General features: G+C 35.3%; 2 long non-coding RNA genes across 2 annotated transcripts; both read right to left on the bottom strand.

Moving 5' to 3' along the window:
- Nucleotides 1–6,100: 6,100 nt before the first annotated feature.
- Nucleotides 6,101–9,062, bottom strand: LOC110874431. Its single transcript, XR_002555942.2, has 3 exons — nt 8,676–9,062; nt 8,151–8,214; nt 6,101–6,219 (listed from the first exon to the last, which is right to left on the bottom strand). It is a non-coding gene; the product is annotated as an uncharacterized LOC110874431 (long non-coding RNA).
- A 4,459-nt stretch (nt 9,063–13,521) lies between these two features.
- On the bottom strand, nt 13,522–21,768 carry LOC110877962. The gene is made up of 3 exons (XR_002557443.2): nt 21,669–21,768; nt 15,526–15,589; nt 13,522–13,589 (listed from the first exon to the last, which is right to left on the bottom strand). It is a non-coding gene; the product is annotated as an uncharacterized LOC110877962 (long non-coding RNA).
- Between the last annotated feature and the right edge of the window lie 712 nt (nt 21,769–22,480).

Here is a 22,480-nt window from a genome sequence, read left to right as displayed (position 1 = left end):
TAGGTAGTGAACACATGATACCATGAACTTTTCATAATGGACATGCTTACATCCGATGTAATAAGGACGGGGTAAGTGGGACAAACTAAAGGTACCCAAATGAATCAAATAAGCAAAATATGTGATCACACTGTAAACGCACAGCCAAGTGACGGAAGCGTATTACATTAAGATAATGAGCCCGAGTAGAGGGACAAAGATTTATATAAAATGACTAAATGATGCATTGGGAGGGGTGTGCTAACACTCGAACCCGGAAAATGCAAATATATAAAATGATTGAATTATGCATTGGGAGGGGGTGTGCTAACACTCGAACCCGGAAAATGCAAATATATAAAATGACTAAATTATGCATTGGGAGGGGGTGTGCTAACACTCGAACCCGGAGAATGCAAACATATAAAATGACTAAGATATGCATTGGGAAGTAGTGTACTTACACTCGAACCCGAAGAATACAAATATGACTCTTAAAGGGCCGATTTTGTAAAACCCCAAATTTGAGAACGGAATAGGAATATAAAAGCGAACGAAGTCATAATACATACCGTAAGGGTTGCAATAATAACGACTTCGGTAAAACACCCGGTTGGTGAGTAAGGATTTAAACACATGCGTAGACTGAGAAACAGGAACGCGAAATAGAAAGTCAGAAGACTCGGAATATGAGTCATGACTAAAAGATGACGAAAATTTTCATAACCATAAATTTTGATGAAAATTACGTTCGACTAGTTAAAGGTCGAACGGGTTGAACAAAGAATGAAATTTGACGTTCGCCGGTGATGAAATCTCACATGAACGAGTTAAGCGAATTAAATAAATGATGATGTTTGCTAATGTAAGTAGGCGCGGGCTGAATAAGTAAAAGTGTGAGATATTAACTAACCTATGTAAAGGGGTTAGGGGCGTTAAGAACGTTAAGATAAAAAAAAAAAAAAAAAAAGAACCCGGGTAATGGGTTGTATACAAGTATAAGTGTGAACCGGGAGACGGTAAGTGTAGAATAAACTGACGCGTAAATAACGTCAGAAGTCATGAAGTCGGAGGATTAGTCCGGAAATGGACGAATGAAGCCTTAGACTACGGTCAAGGTCGATAGAAGTTCAAAAGCGAAAAATAAACGATTCCAAACATAATAATAGATGCTTTGGGGCTATATATGTATATACATACATTTGAATATAGACAAGAATAGAAGATGATCTACGGGATCATCATAGCCTACGAGATTAAACACAGTGTTAAGGTTTATGGGACCTAAAAGACCCTCGAGTCATAAAGAGAAGGAAACGAGTTATTAATGTCCCACCCTAAAAAGGTGGAAAATTTAAAGAAATAGCCAATGATGCTAAGTGAAAGAACCTACGGGTCAATAGTGCAAGGCAAGGGAACTAGCTATGATTCCCCGCGTAAAATGAGAACGGAAAAGAATAAATTATGGGTCTTAACATCAATAGGTGCAAGACAATATATTCGAAAGGAGGTATTTTCGAAAATAGAAGGTTGATAAAAATTGAACATGACGTGACATGATCACAGTCAAGAAATGCAACGTGAAGTGGAATCACAGTATCACTAAACGAACGGTAAAAGTATATGGGCTATAAGGTCTAGTTAGTAAAAACGGTTAAGGACATTAAAGTAATTTTGGTTGTTTATAAGCGGTGGATTCGGTATAACTAAACCGAATAAATAAATTTGAAAACAAAAGAAATTGTTGTTAAAAGTGAATGATTTCACTAAAGACCTTTAAATGGGTCAAAGTAACGGATCCATAAAGAATTTGATAATATATGAAAGTGATGAATAGCGCTAAGTAACTAAACTAGCGGAAATAACGAGATTACGTTATTTCGAATTGCACTATGTCGTAAGAGGTACGTAGACAATTAATAGCCAAAAATATGTTACCATACTTTTCTGGTAATACTAACAATTGGCTAAGAGTATAAGTAATGTTTAAGGGATTTCTCGGTTCAAAATACATTGAGTTTAAACTCAATGAGTTATATCATAAAAGGTTTCGAGGACGAAACCTCTTTAAGGGGGGTAGACTTGTAACATCCCAAAAACGGGTTTGGTAATCAAACCACGTTAACATTAACGACGGGTAAAATACCGCTAGTGGTGAAAATGTACCCGGTAAATATTAGGACTTAAATAAATAAACCTAATATTAATTAAAAGGGGGAATAAATACTTTGAGAAAACGAAGTGTATAAAAAGCCCAAATCAACGGGACTTAAAATATAACGGGTTATAACTTCCCGAACACGTTAAAGTAACTAGGAATAATTAACCTAGTTAGAAGCATTTAATTAACTGACTAATGGTGAGTTATAGCCTCATTTGATCAAAATAAAACATGAGGGGCTAATGTTGCCAAGTGGGAAACTTGTTTTAATAAAACAAGAGTTAAAACACCAAAACACACACTTAAAGTGTGTGTTCTGGTCGTGACAATCACAGGAGCCAAGGGAGGGTTCCTTACTCAAACCCTAACAAGCACAAATCAACAAATTGGAAAGGGGAATCGAACCTAAATGGAAATCCAAGCACAAACTAGTGATCACCTCAGTGAAGGGATCGTAAGGTATGTCAAAATTCCCACTTTGGTTCCATCTCAAATTTGGATGAACACATGAGATTTGAGATTTGAGTTTGCATGATCGTTATTTGGGTGAAATAGTAATGAAATCATGTCTAGGAGTAAACCCTAGTCATTAGTTTGTTGAATTAATGTTTAAACTATGAAATTCATGATCATCCACCATGTGTGTGTAGTGGGTTTTGTAGAAACAAGGTGAACACTAGAACTATGATGAGTAGATTAGTGTTATTTGAATTCTATGAGGTTAATTCTGATATTGAACTATAAATTAGATGTTTGCCTTGTAAAAGATGTTAAAAATCTTGGTAAAAATAACAAGTTATGAACTTGATTATAAATATGTAAAATCATGCACATTAGGTGTTTGTTGAAATGCCTAAATGAGAACTAAGTGTTGATAATGTGCCTAATTGAGTCTTGTGAACTTAATAGTGCAATCATATGTGTTAATTGGTGATTTGACTTTTAAATAGTCAAACCGACCATTAATAAGATCGAATGGTAATTGTGATAGAAAACATGTAAGATGGAATAGTCATAATTAATGATGACTAATATAACCGTCTTACGAATTATGATGATAGTTTGACGCTTGACAAGCTAGGTAGAGGCTTGGAAAGGAAGCGGGTCAAATGAATCAAGCACGAGAAGAAAGGCGTATGCGGGATGCGAGGTAAGTATAGCTTACACTAGTCTTAGATTGTGTAATATTCCCTTAGCGTATAAATAACGAATGGAATAACTAAACAATTAAAATACGATGTTCCGTCGTGTAGGCGTTCGGAACTAGATAATCCAAGATGAGAGAAACCATAATAATGGTTAAAAAGGAAGTAAATTGATAATTCGGTCATATTATGACGAAAGTGGTAATAAAAAGGTTTATAAGTAAAAATGACCGTACCGTATTAAACGGAGCGGGTCATGTACTTGAGATGATAATAAATATCATCTCGAAAAGACAAACGGTCAATTCGGCCAAACGGGTCAAAAGGTGTAGACATCACCTTTTGACAATATTGACTAATGATCTTTTGTCGAGTTATATGCTTACAGGAATAGAAATCCAATGGATACTCGCATCGCTCTTATTTAGCGATTTAACAAGCAAGGTATTTATAAATCGGGTCTACTTGTTGATCCGGGCCAGGTATGTATAGTCATGTCGTAGTTTAAAATGCTATTGTGGTCGAATATATGGAAAGAGAGTCTTTCGTAGTAAAAAGAACATAATCGACCAAAACGCCCTTGCTGGCTAATTCGAGCAAACAACCTTTACAAGTTGTTTGGAAACGAGTTCTATGATTAGGTAAATACTTAGAATAAATATAGAAGCATTCGAAAGCGTTTTTAGGCTTGAAAATGCTTAAATACCCGGAACGGGTCAATTAAGCATCCAAGTAAGAGAATGGGTTAAAGATTATATAATAACCCGTGATTTGAGTCTAATATGTTAAACAATATGGTAGTGATGAGAAGTTAGAATCAAACAACATGTTTGTTTGATAAAATTCGCGAACGGGTCAAAATTTGGTAGAAAGGGTAAAAAGCCGAAGACTTAAAAGTCTAAATTTTTGTTAATCCGGATGTTAAATTTTGACTCCATAATGTGGAGGATCAAATTACAATCATGTAGGAAGAAACGGTAGGTCAAACGGACAAACGGATTAAAAGTTATGAACGTTGCCGTTTTAGAAAACGGCAAACTTGGAGAATTCTGCAGAGGCCACCGTAAATTACGGTAGCTACCGTAATTTACGGTAGGCCATATAAATTTACGCCATGAACCTCCTGATTTACGGTGGAGGAATAAACATTCAGGGGCTACCGTAAATTACGGTAGCCACCGTAATTTACGGTGGACCCTGTACAAAAATGTATTTTTGATTAGTTTTGCTTCCCGGACTTGTTTAAATACGTTTTAAATCACGTATGACTAAAGCATTTCATGTTTTTATGAAATGTAGGTACTTTGTGGATGCCGGAAGAAGATCAAGCTCAACGAAGAACCGAACACGATATAGATACACGTTTCCGCACATTGCCACGTTGTAAATTTTAAACAACGAACTCGATTAAGTTACGTTGAATAACTTATGATTTGTTAAAAGTTTTAATAAACCCGCAATTATATAATATGTGTGGTCTTAACTACACATCTAATTGTGGTATTTTCATATAAAACCGTAATTTAGTAACTAGGGTGTTACAAAATCATATTCCATTCCCGGTTTCGCCTTTTACGCGATTAAACCGTAACTATCCTTTGAAACTGACCGGTCTAAGCTACGGCTAAATTAAAGACCCGTTAGGATTCTAATAGGTTATTTTAAACCTTCATTCCAGAATAGGAGACCAGTAAAAGCTATTTGCAATTTATTCGATTAAGGATTTATACTTGCAAAGGTAAATACTTTTAACTTGTTTTCCATTATACGGGCTTGGGTTACGGTATTTAAAATACCGCTTGGTCGGGCAATTGACCCCAACTCATTAGTAGCTGGGTATTATCAATGTGACCCGTTTAAGAATTTGTTTTGTTGGCTTTACGCCTTTGGGAGCTTAATGACCATGTCCCGGATATCTTTGGCAGCATTTTACGAAATGGCCACGACCTTGACATCCGGGTGTAGGCGTACACCCGGCATTATGTCCATGATTATAAAGGTATAGCCGTTGGTTTTCCCGCCACGGTTTTATGCTATGTGGTGTGTCTATTAATCTTTAACCCGGCACGACCCTGGCGACCGAACGCATAGTAAACATGTAATTCTTTACAAGATTTTAAGTATAAATTATCCCAAGTTATAAAGAGTTTGTGCCTTGTGCATTCAAATCAATTTTATTAAACATTTTACAAAAGTGTCGGTTGAATGTATTTACAAGTGTAAACTGATGTATTTTCCCAAAAAGACTAAATGCAGGTACTAAGCGTAATTGACTGGATATTTCTCCTTAGCATCAATAAAGAGTCTCGCAAGCTTAAGATGCCTACGTCTGTTGAACAATTATTTTTATCTTATTATTGATCCCCTGTTGATTTTATTTCAACAATGGTGATACTTTGATATTACATTTAATGTTGAAATATATTTATCTTTATGATTCCGCTGTGCATTCATATAATTGTGTGGTTTGACTATATTGTTGCCAACTACGTCCCGGTAATCCCCCACCGGGCCCACCGGTGAGACACGTGGAAATCGGGGTGTGACAGTTAGTGCAGTAATGCCTATCGCCTCTATCAATCCAGTTCGTAGCAAAGAATAGAAGAAAACGTGATTTTATTGTGTTTTAAATAGGGAAAAAGCAAGGTGGCAAACTTGTAAATAAGGGGAAATCCTTTATGCCTTGGCCTATAATTAGGAGCATTAGTGTTATATTTGAGGACTTTTGGCAATTTGAGAGATTTGGAGTTTGAAGTCTAGAGAGAAAATGTAACACCCCAAACCCGCTAGGGCTGACGTGTCACTCTTACAGATATCAAAACTAAAACCCAATCCATAACATAAAAAAAATCGTAATTACATTTTATTACATTACTGAAATAAGGAATCTTGATCAGCAACTTTCAAACGCTCCACACCGAAACCCCAGATTACCTGTAAAACAAATAAAACAAACACAAAAAGAAAATACGGCTGAGCCAAAAATTGCTCAGTAACGGAGAAATCGATAGTACAAGTAAAGTCATATCAGTGGAAGCAAAACACAACATAACAGAACTGAGACTGAACTGAAACGGTAACTGGCACGAGTACTGAAAACAGATGCAGACACAAGACTGATACAGAACGGATACACGAACTGATTGGAAATTGTAACGGAAACTGATACGGAAACAAAAGTTAGGTATATACATAACTGGTACCGAACCCAATACAAAACCAATGTAGGAACTGATACATCGTTGACCATGATGACAAAAACATTTATTTTAAAACATCTTTTAAATAATCTAGTATTCGTATAACAAAAAAAAATAATTCCAACCTATCATTTGTAAATGAAACGTTTGAACAAATCAAAAACTTATAACTATTAAATATTTTGAACGACGTTTAATAATGCTAGTATTTTTAAAACAAGATACTTGACAAAACTATCTTCTTATATTGAACGTTTGAACTTCATTAAAATAAAATAGTTTATCATAGTTCCTAGCAAATCATCTTTAGACAAAAAGAACTAAGTTTTCTAACTTTGAAAAGTTATACTTTAGAAATAGAATAATTTAAAGAATCTAGATTTTCGAATGAAACACTTTCGACCATTCAGTAAAACGACATGGGAAGCAAAACGGAACAAAGAGCTAAGCCAAAATATTTTAATACCATTTAAAATCCCATTATCTTTAAAGAAAAGAATTGTCGAACTATTATCTTTAAATATACGTTTAGATTCAAATTCATATCTTTTAATTAATCAATATTCATAAGTTTTTATTTAGTCAAAATAACTATTTTTATAACTTTAGAGATTTATATTTAGTAAACAAAATACTTTAGATGGTCTGAGTTTATATGTAGAATAATAAAATCCTAACGAAATTACTTAAACCGAACGAGAGAGTCGACATGAAATAAAGACGGATTCAGCGATAAGTATAGAACATACATTGAATCAAATACTGAATACATGTACTGACGGATACAAACTAAACGTTCAACTCCGAATCTATATCTAAATCAAGACTGATACTGAGACGAAAATGATACAGACCGGTAAAGATACTGAGTCAAAACAGACATAACTAATGCATAACAGAATCAGACACTGAACATGATCAGAAACATACTTAACCCAATACTGATCGGAAACATAATCAGATACGTACAAAACATATCAGAACAGATACTGACCATATTCACATACTGAAACATATACTAACTTACACGACAACTATATATTAACAAACTAAGTCGTGTAACACAGAAGCACCCAGAGCCATAAACAGAACAGACTGGTACACAGCTAGCTAGTCCATGCACCTATGAGATGGTGGGTGTGGCGTTCACCCATTATTCCATCTCCAGACAAACAAACTCAAACTCAGAGCTAAGATCGATCTATACGCCTCTAGTGGCCAAGGTGCTACACAAGCACGAGCTAGAGACGCCGTGAACTTTTCCTTCGCACCGTCACAGTCACGATAAGTGCCATGCCGTTGACGCCCGAACGACAAGCCAGACATGCTTGGGTGACAGAGTACAAATACTGAGGCCATATATAATGTACAGATAACTAAAATTAATTACTGACAGGAACATGCGACCATGAGTACAAGTCTGAGGTATGGCATGCTACAACACACTAATAAACAAGCAGACAAAGACAATACTGACTCAGATAACGTATCACACATCAACGGATATAGGTATTGACCATGGCAATCAGACTTTAAAACAAGGACAAAATATGTACTAAAGAGTAACGAAAAGTAAGATTATACTACGATAGCAAGACCCAAGGATTCGTACTGGCGTAAGGAATTAGAAATTATACTACGATGAAAAGAAAACAGAATCCGTACCTTAAAAGCTTAGCTCGCAACTTGACAAAATTTATAATGTCTCACCCGAATCATATACGACAACCTAAATATAAAATTCCTTTTAAACGTTAATATAGGGTATTGCTCGAGTTTCCGAATACGACTTCACCACCGGTTTTCATGAAATAACATATTTAGTAAATATCATTGTTGATAAACACAATTAAATCCTTTACAAGTATGACCAATATAATTTACAAAACGTTTTAAATTAATAAAACTTATGTTGAGTAAGAACTCGTATTTTTTTTTCAAACTCCATTGTAGAATTATTATAATATAAAATATTAACCAAGCTATTTCACATTCTTTTAATTTACTAGTGCTCACATGTATCAAGAAGATTTAAACAGGGAACCCTTTAAATATATTAAACCCATGAATAGGTGGGAGCATGAGATTGAAACAAACTGGTGACTACTACCAATTCAGCCATTGCATGTTGGTCGACTTAGACACCTTAGTTATAAAGATGAGTATTAGATCTAGTTAGCGGAGGGTTACCTTACGGTGACGAACGGTGGCCGAAAAATTTCAAAACAAAGGTATCGGTGCTCGGTTAATGTAAGCGCATTGCAGTAATCAACCATGAAATAGTACGGTGGTGGTTGAATGGCCGTTTGACGGTGGTACGGTGATGGTCTGCGGTGGTAACTGTTGTGACCCGATTGGGTGTTCGTGAATCGGATCTTTCAGGCGACCAAACCAATGGCGGCAGACGGAGGTGCGACGGCGTGTGGTGTTTGTGCGGCATGAACAACGGTGTGGCGGTGGTCACTACGATGGTATTGCGGTGATTAAAAGAACATAGCAGCGAGGCCGAATGATGGTGGTCTTTGGCTATTAGGTGTTCTAGGGAAACTGGTGGTTGCGGTGTTGAACAAGGAGATCGTGAACTGATTCAAGTTTGTTTAAAAAAATTAAAAATGGAAGGTATATGTAAAACCCAAAAGTCATGGCTAACAAAATTATTTTTGACTTGAATGATTGACTATATATAAAAATAAACAAATAAAGAAAAGATATGCAATGTTGAAAGTCAAATTAATTATTCTATATTTATTCGTATGATTAGGAATTCAAAAGAATCAAATACATCCACTACATATCACAATCTAATTAGACTTTCTTTTTATTAATTATTTAGTTTATGAAAAAAATAAAAATAACTGATATACACTAATCTTAAGTAATCTCAACTAAATAAAATATACGTTTGGAACGATACTCGTTTTAGTCGAAATGGAAATGTGTTAAATTCATTTAGAACCGACATAATATATATATATATATATATATATATATATATATATATATATAAGGTTTTCAAATTTTCAGGTATTACAATTCTACCCTCCTAAAAAAATTTCGTCCTCGAAATTGCAAAGTTCGGTTTATGAGCTAAATCAAATATATCACGGATACGAACAAACCATGGTATAGATTAAATCAGATGACAAATAAACGGATAGCTGAATAATTCAAAATTTAGATGCAATAAAAATTTCAAAGTGCTAAGACCTAAACGAATTCAAGTATTGGGAACGGATCGTGTCTTCCATCTCCCATCTAGGCTTGCATTTAGAATGGTTCTCAATTTTATGTTAGGATTTAAAACATATGTTTGGTGATCTAGAAGTCTTGATCTAACATAACATATAATTTATGAATTTACATGCGTCTATGTAGGTGAACTAGTCATAAAGTTTTAGTAAAACTAGGTTCCCATTTTTTTTTTTTTTGAACGGCCAACAAAAGATTTTATTAATACTACTAGCAAGATGCTAGACACCAAATATACAAGAAAAATCACCAAATAACCGAAAAACGGTCAACCCCCACCTATATTACAATACAATACTAAAATTACGCCACTCGTTCCACGTCCACAAAGAAGATCTCATCCGATTCTTTATCCACAGATAAGACATCGACTTCGATTCTTCCACCACCTTAGCTACGCTCGGATTACCATTGTTGAAAACTACCTCGTTTCGCAATCACCATATACTCCAAATTACAACCTGAATAATAGCATAAATCATCTTCTTTCTCCTTTTTGACCCATTCACAGTAACATGTAGATCCAATACATCTTTGAGACTAAATGCAATAAAAGGAGGCAATTTGCACCATTGAGCAATCACTAACCAAACTACCTGCGTAAATTGGCAAGATACAAACAAATGATCGCTAGTCTCCGCATACTCGTTACAAAACGGGCATCCTGTGTCTCCCACAACGATATTTCTAGCTGCCAACGCAGCTCTCGTCGGCAATCTTTCCATTATTGCCCTCCAAGAAACGACACCGACCTTTTTTGGCACACTATTATTCCACATAAAAAGGTAATCCGGAATGGTTCTATTAAAAATTGCCGCTACGTTTTTTATACTTGCCACCGAGAAACCAACATAGGGTTGAAGCTTCCAAATCCAATCATCAGTCCCGTCTCGGACACTGAAATGGCTCAGCAACTCTGTTAGGTTTTGAAACTCATCCGCTACATCGTCACTCATAAAATAAATCCCGTCTATGCGAATTCTCTCCGATTTTAGCCAAGATTTAATGTTGTTTTTTAGCCATCTCAGCTTTACCGACAAAGCTAAATCCGCTGGCCCATTGAAGATAAAGCTCTGGCAAAGATTTTTCACCAAATTCATGAAGCCTGGCATCTCCAACCATGAGTTAAAGCATCTAAACGGAATGTGTCCGAAGTCCGTAGGGGTCATAGATAGTAGGATTGGCCTATGATCCGAGGCATCCCGATTAAGTGCCTGAACGGAGGCCGTCGGCCACCTCTCCATGGTTCCAATGCAGACCAGAAAACGATCCAATTTGCTTAGTTTGTCACCACGATCTGATATATATGTATACCTCCCACCCCCCATATGATACTCAGACAGGCCCGCAGTCAAAATAAAATGGTTAAAAGCTTCCGCATTGGAAGCAATGAATTCTGAGTTAACCCGCTCCGATTCATCCCTTACCTCGTTAAAATCGCCCATGAAAATCCACAATCCTTGCAAGGAATTTTTTATTTCCACCAGTTTTCTCCATATATTCCTTCGAACCCTTGCATCATTCGACGCATAGACATTCACCAAGTTTAATCTATCTCCCACTTGATTTAACGTACCGGACACAATTAAGAAGAATCGATCCTTTATCACGTTGTCACACGAAAACAAACCAGGATTCCAAAGGCTAGCCAAACCCCCCGACCGACCCTCTGCATCCACTGCTTCCATACTAAATGCGGACCGACCCCAAAATTATATTCATCGACATGCTAACAGACTCTCTCTAGCATGTGTATCAATGTAAAAAAAAAAAATCCAGTCTAAACACTTTAGAAGGAAACATGCACATGTTCTTATCTTTTACAATTTCCCATGTCTTACCATTTAAATGTCCTCGTTGTGGGGTTAGAGTAGCCACATTCGAACCGGATGGATGGAATTAAAGAGGGGCAAAAATAAATAAATAAATAAACGTTACGCTACGAGTTGAACGGAGATGAAATTGCGAACAAGAGAACAAAGATGCGAGGATTTTCCCTTACATGAACGAATTAGTGTTTCTCTATTAATATATGTTTAATAACTTCTATTTAATTCATCCAATAAATCAAATATGTATAAAAATAAAAGGACTTTTATATATTTACAAAATATTATATTAAATTTTCAAATACACAAACATCAAACTGAAATACCGATATCAGACGACATATGAACGGTGACGAGAGCAAATCAAAATCTACACGCAATCAAAATCAAATAACTAATTGCTAAAAAAAAAAAATAAACAAAATTTTATATTTACACAACAGTAATAGATTTTTTTTTATAATAAAATGACATTGACTAATAACCCTGGGTAGCCGGGAATTCAATTTTTAAGTAAACTTAGTTACCATGATGGGTAAGTAGTTGCTGAAAATTAAAACGAATCAGAATTGGATAAATACTTCAAAATGGAAGGTGGTCCTTTTATTTTAATTTATTATTATTATTATTTATTTTCTTTAATTAATTTTTTTTTTTTTACCTTAGCTCTAGAACCGGGTTAACCGGAAGACACGTGTCGTAACAGAGACGACAAAAAAAAAAAAAAAAAATAGACAAAACTAGTTCACATCATGAAGGAGATGATTGTTGTATATCATAAGAAGAGATATGTGAAGGACGTCATGCATTTGCGACTGTTGAGGTGGCGACGTCAAGCGATAAGGAAATTCTCCAAATCTGTATAGGGTCTTGAAAGGTTCGATGAATCTTGGGTTAATCTTCCATTTGTATTCGAAATGATGTATGCCACTGTAAGATGGAACTCGCAAGAAAACCCATTTTCTGATATTAAGCTTCAACGCTTTACAATGTGGGTCCCTGTAATCCCTTTGTTGTCTCTAAGCTTATTTTAGCCTTTCGCGAGAAATAACAATGTATTGGGATCAATGATAATCCAATGTCATAGCTAAAGAGAGTTTCTTGGCTCTACGATAATCAGATGTGCGTTAAAAGCATGTAGACATGTAACGTTAAACAACGAGAAAGGATTCTTCGAAAGACTTTAGTGCGATGGAATCTTAAGAATTTAAAACATTTAGATAAACATCAATCTATATAAACAGGAATCCAAAAGCGCACGTATGTACCTGTAATTCACAATTACGTTCATGACCGTAATTGTCAATCACCTTACATCAGTGCCGTAATTGTCCTCCCGTCATGCATCTCAATGACTTATCCAAATTGTAAAGTAAGCAAAGAGACAATAAAAGAATCATAGTTAAATGTTAAGTCTCTAAGAAATAACACAATGGTAACTAAAGTAGATGCATTGATTTCACGAGGATACATATTAACGATGTGAAACACCTGTTGAAGAATGTGTGGTAGGAAGGTCCACGTGACACATACTCGTGTTCGTCAGATGACAAAGTCACTTCAATCATGTCGTCCACCATGTTTCAAATCATTTCAAAATTTGTAAAATGAAGCCGCAACGATGATAGAAATTGTTTTTATTCAACACGAACAAGACATAGAACATGTCAAAAGTCAACAACGACAGAAATACCACTGACTTAAGGGTACGAAGACAAAGGAGAAACCGAATAAAATGGAGGTTGATCGGAAGTTGAAATCCTAACCCAACGTCTACCCAGTACCTCACAAGTGTAGTTTCTAAGGTTTTAAGTTTTCTACAGGAAAGAGCCTATGCTCTCATACCATAATTGTAACACCCCAAACCCGCTAGGGCTGACGTGTCACTCTTACAGATATCAAAACTAAAACCCAATCCATAACATAAAAAAATCGTAATTACATTTTATTACATTACTGAAATAAGGAATCTTGATCAGCAACTTTCAAACGCTCCACACTGAAACCCCAGATTATCCCAGATTACCTGTAAAACAAATAAAACAAACACAAAAAGAAAATACGGCTGAGCCAAAAATTGCTCAGTAACGGAGAAATCGATAGTACAAGTAAAGTCATATCAGTGGAAGCAAAACACAACATAACAGAACTGAGACTGAACTGAAACGGTAACTGGCACGAGTACTGAAAACAGATGCAGACACAAGACTGATACAGAACGGATACACGAACTGATTGGAAATTGTAACGGAAACTGATACGGAAACAAAAGTTAGGTATATACATAACTGGTACCGAACCCAACACAAAACCAATGTAGGAACTGATACATCGTTGACCATGATGACAAAAACATTTATTTTAAAACATCTTTTAAATAATCTAGTATTCGTATAACAAAAAAAAAAATAATTCCAACCTATCATTTGTAAATGAAACGTTTGAACAAATCAAAAACATATAACTATTAAATATTTTGAACGACGTTTAATAATGCTAGTATTTTTAAAACAAGATACTTGACAAAACTATCTTCTTATATTGAACGTTTGAACTTCATTAAAATAAAATAGTTTATCATAGTTCCTAGCAAATCATCTTTAGACAAAAAGAACTAAGTTTTCTAACTTTGAAAAGTTATACTTTAGAAATAGAATAATTTAAAGAATCTAGATTTTCGAATGAAACACTTTCGACCATTCAGTAAAACGACATGGGAAGCAAAACGGAACAAAGAGCTAAGCCAAAATATTTTAATACCATTTAAAATCCCATTATCTTTAAAGAAAAGAATTGTCGAACTATTATCTTTAAATATACGTTTAGATTCAAATTCATATCTTTTAATTAATCAATATTCATAAGGTTTTATTTAGTCAAAATAACTATTTTTATAACTTTAGAGATTTATATTTAGTAAACAAAATACTTTAGATGGTCTGAGTTTATATGTAGAATAATAAAATCCTAACGAAATTACTTAAACCGAACGAGAGAGTCGACATGAAATAAAGACGGATTCAGCGATAAGTATAGAACATACATTGAATCAAATACTGAATACATGTACTGACGGATACAAACTAAAAGTTCAACTCCGAATCTATATCTAAATCAAGACTGATACTGAGACGAAAATGATACAGACCGGTAAAGATACTGAGTCAAAACAGACATAACTAATGCATAACAGAATCAGACACTGAACATGATCAGAAACATACTTAACCCAATACTGATCGGAAACATAATCAGATACGTACAAAACATATCAAACATATCAGAACAGATACTGACCATATTCACATACAGAAACATATACTAACTTACACGACAACTATATATCAACAAACCAAGTCGTGTAACACAGAAGCACCCAGAGCCATAAACAGAACAGACTGGTACACAGCTAGCTAGTCCATGCACCTATGAGATGGTGGGTGTGGCGTTCACCCATTATTCCATCTCCAGACAAACAAACTCAAACTCAGAGCTAAGATCGATCTATACGCCTCTAGTGGCCAAGGTGCTACACAAGCACGAGCTTGAGACGCCGTGAACTTTTCCTTCGCACCGTCACGATAAGTGCCATGCCGTTGACGCCCGAACGACAAGCCAGACATGCTTGGGTGACAGAGTACAAATACTGAGGCCATATATAATGTACAGATAACTAAAATTAATTACTGACAGGAACATGCGACCATGAGTACAAGTCTGAGGTATGGCATGCTACAACACACTAATAAACAAGCAGACAAAGACAATACTGACTCAGATAACGTATCACACATCAACGGATATAGGTATTGACCATGGCAATCAGACTTTAAAACAAGGACAAAATATGTACTAAAGAGTAACGAAAAGTAAGATTATACTACGATAGCAAGACCCAAGGATTCGTACTGGCGTAAGGAATTAGAAATTATACTACGATGAAAAGAAAACAGAATCCGTACCTTAAAAGCTTAGCTCGCAACTTGACAAAATTTATAATGTCTCACCCGAATCATATACGACAACCTAAATATAAAATTCCTTTTAAACGTTAATATAGGGTATTGCTCGAGTTTCCGAATACGACCTCACCACCGGTTTTCATGAAATAACATATTTAGTAAATATCATTGTTGATAAACACAATTAAATCCTTTACAAGTATGACCAATATAATTTACAAAACGTTTTAAATTAATAAAACTTATGTTGAGTAAGAACTCGTATTTTTTTTTTCAAACTCCATTGTAGAATTATTATAATATAAAATATTAACCAAGCTATTTCACATTCTTTTAATTTACTAGTGCTCACATGTATCAAGAAGATTTAAACAGGGAACCCTTTAAATATATTAAACCCATGAATAGGTGGGAGCATGAGATTGAAACAAACTGGTGACTACTACCAATTCAGCCATTGCATGTTGGTCGACTTTGTTGAAAATAGCATAATATGTTCATTCATATACTAGCTTTATTAGTTATTGGGCTTGCACTATAACTTGGGCCGGTCAGTTATAACTAACATAAGCTTGACTTGTGTTGATTCATTCGGTTATAACAACTTATGGATGGATCAGTATTATTGTTTAAGTACAAGGGTGCAAGGTGTAAATGTGTGCTTGCAGGTGTATAAAAAGGCCTCTTTGAGAGCTAGGGTTCCAGAAGTTTCATCTCATTTTCTTCGTACACTTTCACACTATGTTTTTGGAGATTGTTCATTCCATTGCTAACCTACAACAGATATTCATCTCTGTTCGTCCAAGATGGTTGCTATGTTAAAGTTATGGTCTGATGAAGATTCGTTATGAATCTTGTCAGTTGTTGATCAGATTGAAGTTCCCCCAATATTTCCACTCTCACGCTTCTCTCGTTCATCGGTGATATTAGGGTTTATTCAGTCTTTGTATTGTTAAAAGTTTGTTCAGTATTGGTTCTTTGTTCTAGTTTTCTGCAGTTTGTATTGTAAGATGATCTTGTATTGAAGGTCATCTTATATTTCTCTCTGTTTGTGAGAGTTTTGATCTGCAGTTGTTGATGATCATCTGTCGATGATCATCAAGGTATTGTATTGGAATTGTTTTTCTATTTCTGATCTCACATATTGTGAGATCTAGGGTTTGGGGGGTGTTTTTTGGTTTGGGTTAAAATAATAAAATTTTACGTCACGTTTTGTCGCTTATTTTGTGTTCTTTGTTATTCTGTAATTGTGTTATGCATCTTTCATACCATTTTGACATGGTATCAGAGCCATGGTTGGCTCTATTTAAGTTTTTTGAAGGTTTGATTGATACGATCTAGGGTTTCAGTTCATAATTGATGTGTGTTACGGTTTCTGGTCAAATCTGTATGAGGTCTTTTGTCTACTGATTTTTTCCTTCTTTTCTTTCTCAAGTATTTTGGGTATTGTTTCCGCTGAATGCATCTGGTTTAAAGAGTGTTCATATCGCTGATAGGGTTCTTGGTAATAAAAAGAAAGGGACGGCTAGGTTTTTTGGAAGAAGAAACTGTAGGAGTTTATACACAAAGGAAATTCGTTATCCTTTTGAAGGAGTGATAAAGGATCGGTTAATTCTTGTTCTAGTTGTGGTCTTCCGTTCTTACTTAGAAATTCTTTGCTACTTATTTCATGGTCGCTATCTCATAAAGTTCTTGGTGATTCAGTTGGGTTTAACCAGCCTGCGCGATTGCCGATCAGTTGATTGGTTGCTGATTGTTTGTTATGCACTCCTCGAGATCTTGGGGTTTTATGATTGTGATTCAAGTTGTGTTTTCACTACTCTGGTCTGTAAGTTGTGATACGATAGTCAAGACTTAAAGGACGCCTGTTGGCTAGTAAGTGTTCTAAGAAGATCGAAGACCTCATCACCCTAAGTGAAGGTGTATTTACTTATGTTGGAATAAAGCACTGTGAGACCTTCCTTGTTCCTTTTCCTTGTTCCTTTTTTTATTTTTTGTCACACGCTTTTGTATTGTTAGGCATATCTTGGCTGGGTTAGGTGGACCAACAATAGGATTTTATAACAAGGAGTGCCATACCATGTTCTTATGCGTTTGCATATACGTGTTGCATTATTTTCCAGTCAAAAGTGTGTGACAGAACCAAGATTCTCAACATGACATAACTGTTCTACATGTTTGTTGACTGTGTGTTTGTATTCCATTGTTGATATCCTTTGTTTGCGTGTTATTTAGGAAATATGTTTTTGATTAGAGGTCTATTGTCATGTATTTTTGGATCTAGTGTTCTTGTTGTCATTATAGGTGGTTGTTTATATGGGTTGAAAAGATTGTTCTCGGTTTTGATTGAATAAAAATTAGTTTTTTTTATTATAAAACTCCTTGTTGAAATTGGTTATCTCTCAATTTGATCCAAAAATATTTTTTTTTATACGTACATAACTTCTTGAAACATGTTTGTATTGGTGTGTAGATTGCTTCATTAGTTCTGCATCATCTTATTGTCTGTCTTTGACATGTATCTTCAAAAGCTCATGAATGTTGTGTGCGTTGCACTAAAATGTGGTTGCATATGTTGTTAACTGGTTCTTGTATTGTTATGTGAGGTTTTTTTTTGTGTATGTGTTGGCTAGGTTGCTAAAATCTACTTTTGTTCTTGTGTTAGATCAGTTGTTTATTTTTCTCCTTCTCCTCTGTCATGTTTTGTTCTTTTGTTTTGGAGTATGTGCAGGTATAAATCTTGTAAGATCTATTCAGATTTTGTGTAACACAAATCCTAAATAAGGTTTGTTGATGGTTGAAGAAGGAGAACGCTTGCTTTCTACTGTTGAAGACCTGTGTTGGAAGGCTCTGGGAAAACTTACCAAGCGTCTTTTGTTTATGGCTTTATCAGTTCTCGTAGTTCTCGGGAACTACAGTTCTGATCTATGTTTGGAGTGTTTGTTGCATCCTCTGTAAGATCGTTCCTCTCTCTTAGTTTTTTAGGTTTCTGCATCATATTATACCGAGTCTAGGCATTCCCTGTTTACCGGACTAGTCGGGCCGGCACTTGATCGAGTCTTCTTGCTATTTGTTGCACTGTCTGGTTTTTTTGTGTTGTTTATTGTTTGTTTGCACCTGTTCTGTTCTGTGCTATTGCTGTTTGTTTTTTTTTTTTTTTGTTCAGTGTTCTTGTTGAGCGGTTGTTTTTGTTGTTTATGCTTCTTGTCTTAGTCCGTGTATTAGATCAGGTAGGTTTAGGTTTGGCTCCTGTATAAAGACTTGTCCAGGCACTATAAGTGATGAACCTGGAATCTGGACACTGATACAGCTTCGCCTTAGGGTTTTTTGGTTTGCGTCTAAACTAATTGTTATATGTTGCTACAGTGAGTCTCTTGTTTGTCGAAAATGTTTCAGGAAGAGCTCTGGTCTTCAAGTGTATTGTCTTGTTATCTTACTTGCATATTGTGTAGAGGGTTGCTTTCATATTCCATCGTCTTTGTAGAAAACTGTCTCTGTAATGTGTATGATTCTATATTCATGTGCAACTGATTGTGTGTATCAGCTTTTCGTATTGAACAAGTCTCATGTTTTGTAATTTCTTGTTTGATTTGGTTCATATTTGATTGTGATGTAGAGTCGAGTGATCCTGTCTTGGTTAAATATGAATATTTTCTTATGATTTGTTCTTTACGGTTGAATTGAATGTTTTTCATCCATATGTGTGTAGCATTTTGATCGTTAGAGTTCACATCGTTCTCAGTTTGTCTTGTTATCAAGTTTCTTAAACTTGGGTAATGGGTTTCTTGTTAGTATGAGAAATGTTATGTGTTAGGTGCGGTTCCAGCGTCAAGCTTTTTGAAATGTTAGATAAGTTTATACAAGGTTTCTTGTTTTATTGAATCTCATGTCTACATGTCTTGGTAATAGAATCTTGTATGTTCATTGTATGATTCTGTATTTTGCAACCATGATTAACTGTTTGTTTCTCCTTCTACTTTTGGGGTTGTATGGTCTTGTGCTTTTGTTAAGTTTAGACCTGTGAATGTTGTTGATTTGTGGTGTGAATCTTTATCTTGGATCATGTGATTCAATTCTGTTTTTGATCTGATGAAGTGTTTTCTGAGCTTTGTTCGTATGTCTCATTGTCTTTTGATGTATGATTAGTCAAACTGTGTGGTTTGAGTGTTCTCTAATCAGTTGTTTCGCCAAGGTTGTCCTTGATGTCTATAGTCTATTTTGTATGGTTAGCAGAACTGTGTGGTTCGTGTTTAACCGATGTGTTTTTGTCAAGACTATTTTGTATATGTGTGACAGCCTAGTATATTGTCTCGTGTGAGATATGTTGTTCTGGTTACAAATTGTGTAATTTGGTGGTTAATCAGGATTTGTTTGGCTGCATCTTATTGTCTTGTGTATGTCTCTTTATTCTTAGCCTTGTGTGTGGTCATTAAATCATGTGATTTTGTGTTTTTTGTTGAGGCTAGAATTGTTGTCTGTTATAGGAGTGTATACTTCTCATATATCAGTGTTGTATGAATCTTGTGATTCATTCCTGTTGTGATGTTAGCCGTATATGTTTTCTTTCTCTTGTGTAAGAGATGTGTTTCTGGTTGTGTATTTTCCCAGGATCTGTGAAGGCTATTATTGTTGTCTGGTGTTCTTAGTCATAACAGTTTATCTGTTTTGTTGACCCTCTGTTATAGAGGGTTCTTTTGTTGTTGGTATTTGTGGTTTCCTTCAAGGAATCTCATCTCTTGTCTTGTAGTTTGTTAGAGTTAGGATGTTAGTTATAAAAATCCTACTTTTCGATTTGTTTCTTGGTGTTGTTGATTACATGGCTCTGTTGGAAGCAATGTTTTTAAAATCCAGTTTTTATATCGTTTCGGATTGGGTTCAGAAACGGTTTAACTGGGTGTACCGGGTGGTTTAACCGATTCTACTGGATGGTTCAACCGGTACTACCAGTCGGTTTAAACCGGTTTTTTTTAAAAAAAAAAAAAACATTGGTTGGAAGTGGTTAGGGTTGTGTTTTGCATGGTATAGTTTTTTTTTGGCAAATATTAAATGCAGTGTGCTTGTTAAAATCTGGTAAAAATGCCATATTAGGTTCTTTGGATCTTATCTTTCACGAGGAGTAAGATGTGAAATAAACCTGTTTTTTCAATGCTTGTGATGTTATTGTTTTCGTTATAACTTGTTTCTGTTTGTAAAATTGCTGGAGGTTTGTGTTGTACGGTGCATGATGTTATGAGAAATAAGTTGAAAATGGTTAACATGTATAGTATATGAATGATGGGGGCGTGTTGAAAATAGCATAATATGTTCATTCATATACTAGCTTTATTAGTTATTGGGCTTGCACTATAACTTGGGCCGGTCAGTTATAACTAACATAAGCTTGACTTGTGTTGATTCATTCGGTTATAACAACTTCTGGATGGATCAGTATTATTGTTTAAGTACAAGGGTGCAAGGTGTAAATGTGTGCTTGCAGGTGTATAAAAAGGCCTCTTTGAGAGCTAGGGTTCCAGAAGTTTCATCTCATTTTCTTCGTACACTTTCACACTATGTTTTTGGAGATTGTTCATTCCATTGCTAACCTACAACAGATATTCATCTCTGTTCGTCCAAGATGGTTGCTATGTTAAAGTTATGGTCTGATGAAGATTCGTTATGAATCTTGTCAGTTGTTGATCAGATTGAAGTTCCCCCAATATTTCCACTCTCACGCTTCTCTCGTTCATCGGTGATATTAGGGTTTATTCAGTCTTTGTATTGTTAAAAGTTTGTTCAGTATTGGTTCTTTGTTCTAGTTTTCTGCAGTTTGTATTGTAAGATGATCTTGTATTGAAGGTCATCTTATATTTCTCTCTGTTTGTGAGAGTTTTGATCTGCAGTTGTTGATGATCATCTGTCGATGATCATCAAGGTATTGTATTGGAATTGTTTTTCTATTTCTGATCTCACATATTGTGAGATCTAGGGTTTGGGGGGTGTTTTTTGGTTTGGGTTAAAATAATAAAATTTTACGTCACGTTTTGTCGCTTATTTTGTGTTCTTTGTTATTCTGTAATTGTGTTATGCATCTTTCATACCATTTTGACAGACTTAGACACCTTAGTTATAAAGATGAGTATTAGATCTAGTTAGCGGAGGGTTACCTTACGGTGACGAACGGTGGCCGAAAAATTTCAAAACAAAGGTATCGGTGCTCGGTTAATGTAAGCGCATTGCAGTAATCAACCATGAAATAGTATGGTGGTGGTTGAATGGCCGTTTGACGGTGGTACGGTGATGGTCTGCGGTGGTAACTGTTGTGACCCGATTGGGTGTTCGTGAATCGGATCTCTCAGGCGACCAAACCAATGGCGGCAGACGGAGGTGCGACGGCGTGTGGTGTTTGTGCGGCATGAACAACGGTGTGGCGGTGGTCACTACGATGGTATTGCGGTGATTAAAAGAACATAGCAGCGAGGCCGAATGATGGTGGTCTTTGGCTATTAGGTGTTCTAGGGAAACTGGTGGTTGCGGTGTTGAACAAGGAGATCGTGAACTGATTCAAGTTTGTTTAAAAAAATTAAAAATGGAAGGTATATGTAAAACCCAAAAGTCACGGCTAATAAAATTATTTTTGACTTGAATGATTGACTATATATAAAAATAAACAAATAAAGAAAAGATATGCAATGTTGAAAGTCAAATTAATTATTCTATATTTATTCGTATGATTAGGAATTCAAAAGAATCAAATACATCCACTACATATCACAATCTAATTAGACTTTCTTTTTATTAATTATTTAGTTTATGAAAAAAATAAAAATAACTGATATACACTAATCTTAAGTAATCTCAACTAAATAAAATATACGTTTGGAACGATACTCGTTTTAGTCGAAATGGAAATGTGTTAAATTCATTTAGAACCGACATAATATATATATATATATATATATATAGGATAATGCTAGAT

The sequence above is a fragment of the Helianthus annuus genome, chromosome 9 (genome assembly GCF_002127325.2).
Source record: "Helianthus annuus cultivar XRQ/B chromosome 9, HanXRQr2.0-SUNRISE, whole genome shotgun sequence".
NCBI classification, from domain to species: Eukaryota; Viridiplantae; Streptophyta; class Magnoliopsida; order Asterales; family Asteraceae; genus Helianthus; species Helianthus annuus.
The sequence above is the reverse complement of the archived record's forward strand: the minus strand, read 5'-3'. Positions and strand labels throughout refer to the sequence as shown.